This window comes from Procambarus clarkii, chromosome 60 (assembly GCF_040958095.1).
Source record: "Procambarus clarkii isolate CNS0578487 chromosome 60, FALCON_Pclarkii_2.0, whole genome shotgun sequence".
In the NCBI taxonomy this organism is placed as follows: domain Eukaryota; kingdom Metazoa; phylum Arthropoda; class Malacostraca; order Decapoda; family Cambaridae; genus Procambarus; species Procambarus clarkii.
The window spans coordinates 17,690,559-17,697,816 of NC_091209.1; the positions used below are offsets into that span (position 1 = coordinate 17,690,559).

Consider the following 7,258-nt stretch of genomic DNA (forward strand, 5'->3'; position numbering starts at 1 on the left):
ACTGTTCTTTAACTCGTGTACAATACTGCTGTATAACCTTTAATTTTAGTTGTTATTCAGGAAAATATTGAAATAGGGAAAAGAAAACAAAATTAGGCTGTGTAATAATGTGTTTTAAATCAATTTATTACAAATATTTACATACAAATTATTGAATGGAATATTCAATAATATTCAGACTTTTAATATGAGTATCTGACAGGTTTGTCATTCAATGCAGTAAACCAAATTTGAATAATTCATAAACAAAAAAAATTTGCAATTGAAATGAAATACACAACTTACAAATTTAATATAAAATAACAATAAAACAGCAGAGCTATGGATCAAGCTGCCTATGGCTGCTTGATCCATACAAAGCAGCAGCTATTTATATCCACCCAAACTCGCTCACATAGATGTTTAACTTGATGTATAGTGTTGCCCGGTAATGTCTTCCAGACGCTTGTAAGAAACGCAGTGTTTCTTACATTCTTGTAAAGCCACTACCACGCATACCGTTTCGGGGCAAGGTCCTTAATCCTAATTTTCCCTGGTATACGACCCGCCAAATCGTTTCACAATCGTTCGCTATTGGATGAACAGAGGCTATAGTTAAGGATTGGCGCCCAGTCAATCCTCCCCGGAAAGGATCTGAACACCGGCCAAATTGCCAACCTGTCCTTAGGATACCATAGTAATTATGTCTCATTGATTATGACATAATTGTGACACATTGATCAACAATGCCCATCCTGTGGGTATTGTAGTTGACTCCATACTAATTCTGTAGGCGGTACTGGTCCCAATACCCATCCTACGGGCGGTAGTGGACCCCATACCCATCCTACGGGTAGTTGTGTACCCCCATAAACATCCTGCGGGTGGTTGTGGACCCCATACCCATCCTAGGGGTAGTAGTGGACCCCATACCCATCCTACGGGTGGTAGTGGACCCCATACCCATCCTACGGGTGGTAGTGGACCCTATACCCATCCTAAGGGTGGTAGTGGACCCTATACCCATCCTAAGGGTGGTAGTGGACCCCATACCCATCGAGTGACTATCTGTGGAGCCAATATCCATCCTGAGGATACACTGGCAGTGTTGGAGGCAGCAATGTTCAGTGTACAGGTTCCCAAGTAGGAAGACTTGAGAGGCATCAACATCAGAGGCTCTAGTGTCACGTGACAGACTTGAGGTGATGAGAGGCAATGTTGTGTTATGTTATCCCGTCGTTGTAGATGTTCTTTAGTCCCCCGAGACGATCATAGTTGTCTTCCTTACTGTCTGGCTGAGGTCGTCTGAGGTGGAGGAGACGATAAGACAGTTATAAGGTTATAAGACTCAAGTTAAACAGCTCTAACAGGCAGAACTGAAGAGGTAGGAGCTGTAGAGGGCGTGTAATGATTACTACTTCACTGACGATTCTATTGCAAATGTTGCTCTGTTGTACCTGTTGTTCTGTTGCAAACATTTACAATAGAATGTTGTATTTGGTTTGTGAATTACATTTTGAAGTCAACAACTTCAAACATTCAAGCTGGGGATGATTATTGGTTCATTAGAGACTCGTTCATATTTGGGGAAGTGAAGGAGTGGTTGTTGGCCATTGTTAATTGACACTTCAGACTCGCAAAATGTTAACCAATGGGGTGAGGTTTAGGGTGACTGTCAACCACTCAGCGGCCGGGTTTGGTTGGCTGCTGGTTATAAAAGAGACGACGAGACAAAACTCACTTCAGTGTGGTTTTACCTCACTTTTGGTATACAGTTCCAGCCTCGTCTCTTGAAGGTGAGCTGTATGTGACGGGTCCCCCCCCCTCCCCCCTTGTTGCGTGTTCCCCCCCCTCCCCCCTTGTTGCGTGTTCCCCCCCCCCTCCCCCCTTGTTGCGTGTTCCCCCCCCCCTCCCCCCTTGTTGCGTGTTCCCCCCCCCTCCCCCCTTGTTGCGTGTTCCCCCCCCTCCCCCCTTGTTGCGTGTTCCCCCCCCCCTCCCCCCTTGTTGCGTGTTCCCCCCCCCCCTCCCCCCTTGTTGCGTGTTCCCCCCCCCCTCCCCCCTTGTTGCGTGTTCCCCCCCCCTCCCCCCTTGTTGCGTGTTCCCCCCCCCTCCCCCCTTGTTGCGTGTTCCCCCCCCCTCCCCCCTTGTTGCGTGTTCCCCCCCCCTCCCCCCTTGTTGCGTGTTCCCCCCCCTCCCCCCTTGTTGCGTGTTCCCCCCCCTCCCCCCTTGTTGCGTGTTCCCCCCCCCCTCCCCCCTTGTTGCGTGTTCCCCCCCCCCTCCCCCATTGTTGCGTGTTCCCCCCCCCCTCCCCCCTTGTTGCGTGTTCCCCCCCCCTCCCCCCTTGTTGCGTGTTCCCCCCCTCCCCCCTTGTTGCGTGTTCCCCCCCCCCTCCCCCCTTGTTGCGTGTTCCCCCCCTCCCCCCTTGTTGCGTGTTCCCCCCCTCCCCCCTTGTTGCGTGTTCCCCCCCCCCTCCCCCCTTGTTGCGTGTTCCCCCCCCCCTCCCCCCTTGTTGCGTGTTCCCCCCCCCCTCCCCCCTTGTTGCGTGTTCCCCCCCCCTCCCCCCTTGTTGCGTGTTCCCCCCCCCTCCCCCCTTGTTGCGTGTTCCCCCCCCCCTTGTTGCGTGTTCCCCCCCCCCTTGTTGCGTGTTCCCCCCCCCCTTGTTGCGTGTTCCCCCCCTTGTTGCGTGTTCCCCCCCTTGTTGCGTGTTCCCCCCCTTGTTGCGTGTTCCCCCCCTTGTTGCGTGTTCCCCCCCTTGTTGCGTGTTCCCCCCCTTGTTGCGTGTTCGCCCCCCTCCCCCCTTGTTGCGTGTTCCCCCCCCCCCTCCCCCCTTGCGTGTTCCCCCCCCCCTCCCCCCTTGTTGCGTGTTCCCCCCCCCCTCCCCCCTTGTTGCGTGTTCCCCCCCCCTCCCCCTTGTTGCGTATTCCCCCCCCTCCCCCCTTGTTGCGTGTTCCCCCCCCCCTTGTTGCGTGTTCCCCCCCCCCCTTGTTGCGTGTTCCCCCCCCCCTTGTTGCGTGTTCCCCCCCCCTTGTTGCGTGTTCCCCCCCCCCCTTGTTGCGTGTCCCCCCCCCCTTGTTGCGTGTCCCCCCCCCTTGTTGCGTGTTCCCCCCCCCCCCTTGTTGCGTGTTCCCCCCCCTTGTTGCGTGTTCCCCCCCCCTTGTTGCGTGTTCCCCCCCCCTTGTTGCGTGTTCCCCCCCCCCTTGTTGCGTGTTCCCCCCCCCCTTGTTGCGTGTTCCCCCCCCCCTTGTTGCGTGTTCCCCCCCCCCTTGTTGCGTGTTCCCCCCCCCCTTGTTGCGTGTTCCCCCCCCCCTTGTTGCGTGTTCCCCCCCCCTTGTTGCGTGTTCCCCCCCCTTGTTGCGTGTTCCCCCCCCCTTGTTGCGTGTTCCCCCCCCTTGTTGCGTGTTCCCCCCCCCTTGTTGCGTGTTCCCCCCCCTTGTTGCGTGTTCCCCCCCCCTTGTTGCGTGTTCCCCCCCCCCTTGTTGCGTGTTCCCCCCCCTTGTTGCGTGTTCCCCCCCCCTTGTTGCGTGTTCCCCCCCCTTGTTGCGTGTTCCCCCCCCCTTGTTGCGTGTTCCCCCCCCCTTTGTTGCGTGTTCCCCCCCCCCTTTGTTGCGTGTTCCCCCCCCCCTTGTTGCGTGTTCCCCCCCCCCTTGTTGCGTGTTCCCCCCCCCCTTGTTGCGTGTTCCCCCCCCCTTGTTGCGTGTTCCCCCCCCCTTGTTGCGTGTTCCCCCCCCCCTTGTTGCGTGTTCCCCCCCTTGTTGCGTGTTCCCCCCCCCTTGTTGCGTGTTCCCCCCCTTGTTGCGTGTTCCCCCCCCCTTGTTGCGTGTTCCCCCCCCTTGTTGCGTGTTCCCCCCCCTTGTTGCGTGTTCCCCCCCCCTTGTTGCGTGTTCCCCCCTCCCCCCTTGTTGCGTGTTCCCCCCCTCCCCCCTTGTTGCGTGTTCCCCCCCCTTGTTGCGTGTTCCCCCCCCCTGCCCCCTTCTTGCGTGTTCCCCCCCCCTGCTCCCTTGTTGCGTGTCTCCCCCCCCCCACCTGCTCCCTTGTTGCGTCTCCTCCTCACACCCCCCCCCCACCTGCTCCCTTGTTGCGTCTCCTCCTCACCCCCCCCCCACCTGCTCCCTTGTTGCGTCTCCTCCTCACCCCCCCCCCACCTGCTCCCTTGTTGCGTCTCCTCCTCACCCCCCCCACCTGCTCCCTTGTTGCGTCTCCTCCTCACCCCCCCCCACCTGCTCCCTTGTTGCGTCTCCTCCTCACCCCCCCCCCCACCTGCTCCCTTGTTGCGTCTCCTCCTCACCCCCCCCCCCACCTGCTCCCTTGTTGCGTCTCCTCCTAACCCCCCCCCCCACCTGCTCCCTTGTTGCGTCTCCTCCCCCCCTCCACCTCCCCCTGCTCCCTTGTTGCGTCTCCTCCCCCCCCCCACCTCCCCCTGCTCCCTTGTTGCGTCTCCTCCCCCCCCCACCTCCCCCTGCTCCCTTGTTGCGTCTCCTCCCCCCCCCACCTCCCCCTGCTCCCTTGTTGCGTCTCCTCCCCCCCCCACCTCCCCCTGCTCCCTTGTTGCGTCTCCTCCCCCCCCCACCTCCCCCTGCTCCCTTGTTGCGTCTCCTCCCCCCCCACCTCCCCCTGCTCCCTTGTTGCGTCTCCCCCCCCACCTCCCCCTGCTCCCTTGTTACGTCTCCCCCCCCTGCTCCCTTGTTGCGTCTCCTCCCCCCCCCCACCTCCCTCTGCTCCCTTGTTGCGTCTCCTCCCCCCCCCCACCTCCCCCTGCTCCCTTGTTGCGTCTCCCCCCCCCCACCTCCCCCTGCTCCCTTGTTGCGTCTCCTCCCCCCCCCACCTCCCTCTGCCCCCTTGCGTCTCCTCCCCCCCCCCACCTCCCTCTGCTCCCTTGTTGCGTCTCCTCCCCCCCCCACCTCCCTCTGCTCCCTTGTTGCGTCTCCTCCCCCCCCCCACCTCCCCCTGCTCCCTTGTTGCGTCTCCCCCCCCTGCTCCCTTGTTGCGTCTCCTCCCCCCCCCCCCCACCTCTGCTCCCTTGTTGCGTCTCCTCCCCCCCCCCACCTCCCCCTGCTCCCTTGTTGCGTCTCCCCCCCCCTGCTCCCTTGTTGCGTCCCCCCCTCTCTAGCGCTCCCTTTTTTATGCGAGGAAAACTACCATTATTTTATATTTTCCTTGAGGCCTCGCAGGTTGGGTTAAGTGCACATGATTGGCTAACATCTGATTGCCTGAGGGTTGCCAGAGGGCAGCAATATTCCCAGGCGATAATGTATTTGACTTGAGGCAATAGTTAAATTGTAATTGATATTTTTTATTAAAATCTCTAGTTCACCTGTGATATTCATAGCTGCCACATATGGCTCCTTATTTTAGGCTTATGGTTTCAAGGTTTAATAATTAAGATTATAGTGAAGTCGTCAGCGAAGATGATGGCTGTTGACAGATGAACTAAACTAAAATACTAAAAATTTAAATTTTCTTTTTTACTAAACGTTATAAAGTCTCTATTGTGTCAACTAATGTTGCCATCCATGATTTACACCACTATTCTACAGTGCATCCTGTTAAAGGTTAGCACTTACGACGAATCTTGGTGTTTCTCGGGAAATTATAATAAGCGCACTATATAAATTATAACAATGGTTCGTTCGCCACACATTATATACAATGGTATATAGTGCCGCCCGTTGGATAGGTTATACAGTAATGTTATCAGTAGTGCCATATTTATACCTCGTAAATATCACGAACTGTAGGCTAATGCGTGATACAAGAGATTAGATGGAGCATCAACTTTATTTATTTATTTATATACAAGGTAATAAATCGACTTGAGAATGGTCCAGGACGGACCGAAACGTCGTCGTCCCTTCAACTTCTAGTGTGTGGTCTGGTCAACATACTTCAGCCACGTTATTGTGACTCATCGCCAGCATACAAGGTACATTGGGTTTGTGAGAATTCATTGGATAGTACAGAATTTACATTCTTGTAAAGGCACTAGTACGCGCAGCGTTTCGGGCAGGTCCTTAATCTAGCAGATAATTTTAAGTAGGTAATTTCTATCAGAATTGATAAATGATAGATACATTGCAAGAGAAAAATGAGATGAGAGCTTAGTAAGTATATTAAAGCACATTGTTATATTAAAGCTCTGATTGATTACATTGACAGCTTGACTAGTAATTTAAACAAGATTAATAGACACCATACAGCAGATTGACAGCACATATAAGACAGCAATGATCACAATGGTAAAGATGTTCAGATTGGGTACATAAATATTGGGAGATTGGGTAGCAAAAGATAGTGCAATTTTAAGGCTAAAAGTGAAAAAACTATGAAACTGTAGGCTAGAGGGGGCGGGTGGCGGTTATAGTCAGATGGTATTATGGACAAATACTTGAATATATAACCCTTCATAATAAACCTTTAAACAGGTAATAAAACCCTCAAAAGCACCTGATAGGTTCTTAAAATATTTAAGATTTACCAGTTTACCACCTAGACTCCACATTTTACAAAATTGTATGAACTTTGCACTTAAAATGTCAGTTTCATAAATTGTCAATCATTAATTTTCTAGCTTAAATATTTGCACATTAATATTAGCGAATAGTCTCTTGTTAAGAGTTCATTAACAATGAAGGAATATAGTAGGCTTCTGTGCATCAGTCTCCAGTCCATACTGGTCTGCTCCTATTTATATTGTGGCAGTGGACCCCATCATATGGGTGATAATGGACCCCATACAGTGACTAGTTGTGCAGACCTATATCCATCCTGTGGGCGGTAGTGAAGGTTGCTAGTGTTTAACGGAGGCTTTAATGAACTGCATTTACGTAACGGTAAAGTGCAATGTTAACTACTTGAAACCTGTCATTGCTAATGTTGACTTCCTCTCGTCCCCAGGTCCCGCCAACTACACCCACACAAGGCATCGAGGACAGTCTCTGAATTGAACATCTACGACGACGGAATAAAACGATGACCTAAATTAAGAAGTTGGGAATGAATTGGATCCAATCTACACTGATGGGTCATCTAACCCTGTCATGGCAGGGCTGGTGCAGCATACACTGTAACGAGGAATAATGCCTTACAACGTGAAAATGAAGGAAAAGCCCGTATTGAGAACTACGTTCTTCAACGCAAGTAGAGCTAATTGCCATTGTTATGGCGTTAAGGTTCTTTGAACGAAACTCCAATTTGCAGTAATCTGCAGCGATTCACAAACAGCGCTACAAAGCCTTAGTCGGGCAGAAAGTCTTGCAATAGCTGCTGAAATCCTAAGTTGAGA

General features: G+C 53.3%; 1 long non-coding RNA gene across 1 annotated transcript; it reads left to right on the forward strand.

The window, feature by feature from the left end:
• Nucleotides 1–5,089: 5,089 nt before the first annotated feature.
• Nucleotides 5,090–6,979, forward strand: LOC138353881 (uncharacterized). The gene is made up of 2 exons (XR_011223301.1): nt 5,090–5,899; nt 6,871–6,979. It is a non-coding gene; the product is annotated as an uncharacterized lncRNA (long non-coding RNA).
• The last annotated feature ends 279 nt before the right edge of the window (nt 6,980–7,258 follow it).